The sequence below is a fragment of the Capricornis sumatraensis genome, chromosome X, assembly GCF_032405125.1.
Source record: "Capricornis sumatraensis isolate serow.1 chromosome X, serow.2, whole genome shotgun sequence".
In the NCBI taxonomy this organism is placed as follows: domain Eukaryota; kingdom Metazoa; phylum Chordata; class Mammalia; order Artiodactyla; family Bovidae; genus Capricornis; species Capricornis sumatraensis.
In genome coordinates this window covers 106,743,926-106,747,009 of record NC_091092.1, presented here as the reverse complement: position 1 = coordinate 106,747,009, position 3,084 = coordinate 106,743,926, and the positions used below count along the sequence as shown (strand labels likewise).

Below are 3,084 nucleotides of genomic sequence, written 5' to 3'. Positions count from 1 at the left end.
CTTATATTTCCTTATATCTTCACCATAACTGTTTTGGTGCCAGATAGAATTAATGTTCATAGACATTCCATGAATAACCAATTTCTTTCTTATTGACATATGCTGCGGCTGCTGCTAAGTTGCTTCAATCATGTCCAACTCTGCGACCCCATAGACGGCAGCCCACCAGGCTCCCCTGTCCCTGGGATTCTCCAGGCAAGAACACTGGAGTGGGTTGCCATTTCCTTCTCCAATGCATGAAAGTGAAAAGTGAAAGTGAAGTCGCTCAGTTGTGTCCAACTCTTAGTGACCCCATGGACTGCAGCCTAGTAGGCTCCTCCATCCATGGGATTTTCCAGGCAAGAGCACTGGAGTGGGGTGCCACTGCCTTCTCCTTATTGACATATAGTTGACTTATAATCTGGTATTAGTTTAAGGTGTATGGCATAGTGATTCAGTATTTGTGTAGATTATACTATATTAAAAGTTATTGCAAAATAATGGCTATAATTGCTTGTGCTGTACAATATATTCTTGCTTTTTATTTTATACATTGTATTTTGTATCTCTTAATCCTCTACCCATATCATGCCCTTTCCTCCTTTCTTCTCCTCACTGGTAACCACTAATTTGTTTTCTGTATCTGTGAGTCAGTTTCTCTTTTGCTATATATGTTCCTTTGTTGTATATTTTTAGATTCCTCATGTAAGTGATATCATACATAATTTGTCTTTCTCTATCTATTTCACTCAGTGTAATATCCTCTCGATCCACCCACGAGCTCACAAGTTTTTTCACCTACACTGGAAAGTTTTTGACAAACCTTCAGTCTCTGTCAGTTTTTCTTCACAACTCTAGATGATAAAGACTGTGGATATAATAAAACAAGAACATATAAATGACTTGTCTTGTGCAGCCCAAGTGGCTGCACGTGGGCGACTTGAGCAAAGGTTGGGGTGAGCCCTTGCTTGGCTGATGAAGACCAGAGGAGACAGTGACTGCTGGTAGAAGAGTGTAAGGCTCAAGATGGAAAATCATGAACCAGATGGTACTATCAAGGAAAACTTAATTGATATCGTAGCCAGAAAAATTAACCAACTCCAAGAAGCAAAAAGGAATCTGCTTGAAAATGGATTAACATATCGGACTTGATGCTACTCTCTGTAGCCTAATAGCAAAGTCTTTTTCTATACATCTTACATGTGACACAGGCTGCTGGCTTACCAATGGCAGTGATCCCATTTTTGACAGCAAACATATCTTACAAAGGTTTTGTAAATTTACCTTTGAATACAGGTGATCTGCAGTGTGAAACCGGTGGCCTGTACCCTGTTTTCTGGCTGTCTCTGTGAATGGTGGCCTAGCAGCTAGGTATAATTCAGCCCTAGCTACCAAAGAAAGGAAACATCTTAAATTACTGGATTAGGACTTCTAAGCCTGTCTTTAGAAAGGTGTTATTTCCCATTTTGCTCCAGACTGGGTTTGCTGCATACCTTGGGTCTAGACAATATAAACTACTTATAAAGGCTCTTCAGTTACCCAGAAGTTGAGTGATTGTTAAGCAAATCTGTACACAAAAATAAAACTAACCTACATCTAAGTATGAATAAACAGACTTGTACATAAAAATAAAATGACGTGTCGTTTTAAAGCTAATATGTACTTAGGTATGTATTTCCATGCATGAGTCAACAAGATACACCTCCTTTATTAATAATGCAATAACAGTGATGTTTTTATACATAATCAATTTAATTGTTTCACTGCATTACTCAGTTCTAAACCTCTCTCTAGCCTCCAGCTTAGTGTATCTTCTTAAAATCTGAGTGTAGACTGTTGCATTGTGAAGTCCTAGGGTTCTGGCAGGAGTTGATATTTGGTTATTTCACACCAGAACATGCCCCTCCAAGGGCTTTTTCTCTGGGTTTCCTCTTTCTTTGAATGATGCTGCCAGTGTCCTGTCCCTACCTGCACAAGTCACCAATATCATTCATCTTTTATGTCTGCTTTTTCCCTGTCCTCATCCCTCAACTGCAAGCAGTGATTAAGATACGAAACTTCTAGGAGTTTCAAGTCTGGCCCCATCTTTCTTTGTTTCAGTTTCCATTGCTTTTACTTCAAGTTATCATTATCTCTTGCTTCTCTGGAAGTGATTGTCCAGTCACCAGTTTCTCTTTGCTCCCATTATTAGTGTGGATCTCTCTGTCACTCAGTGTCTATATAAATATGATCTTGATTCTGCCTCAGCAGTGGGCTGCTGTTACCTCCATTCATACCCCACCAATCTATTGCTTACATTATCCACATACTGGCATACCCTACTTCTCCCCATATCCACACATCTAAGGTTTTTTCCTTCTTTAATCCTATCAAAACACTCTATTTCCACAAAGCATTCCTCTTTCCATTAAACCATAATACCTCAACTGTAACCTTTGGCTGACATTTATCACAGACTCCCTATTTCAGTGATTACTGGTATACTTAAAATTCTTTCGGGTTAGAAGCTGTAATTAATTTATGTATTATCTAATCTTAGGCACGTCTAAATTTCATCCTCACTGGTTTATACCTAAAGAATATGAAAAGAAGGAAAGTTTAAAGCATACTAGGTTTATGGAAGAAATACAATAAATAAACCAATGTAACAGAGTTTGGGAACATGAGAAATTTGGAACACAATCAGACAAAATCATGTATGGAGTATCAGACAAATTCATGTATTCTTTCTTTTTTTTAAATCTTTTTTTTCTTTATCTTTTTAAACTTTAAATTTATTTTAATTGGAGGCTAATTACTTTACAGTATTGTATTGGTTTTGCCATACATCAACATGAATCTGCCACGGGTGTACACGTGTTCCCCATCCTGAACCCCACTCCCACCTCCATCCCCATACCATCCCTCTGGGGCGTCCCAGTGCACCAGCCCCAAGCATCCTGTATCCTGCTTCAAACCTAGACCGGCAACTCATCTCTTATATGATATTATACATGTTCCAATGTCATTCTCCCAAATCATCCCGCCCTCTCCCTCTTCCACAGAGTCCAAAAGACTGTTCTATACATCTGTGTCTCTTTTGCTGTCTTGCATACAGGGTTATTG

General features: G+C 38.9%; 1 pseudogene; it reads left to right on the top strand.

The window, feature by feature from the left end:
* The first annotated feature begins 1,005 nt into the window (after window positions 1-1,005).
* On the top strand, window positions 1,006-1,529 carry LOC138071835 (transmembrane protein 126A pseudogene; annotated as a pseudogene).
* The last annotated feature ends 1,555 nt before the right edge of the window (window positions 1,530-3,084 follow it).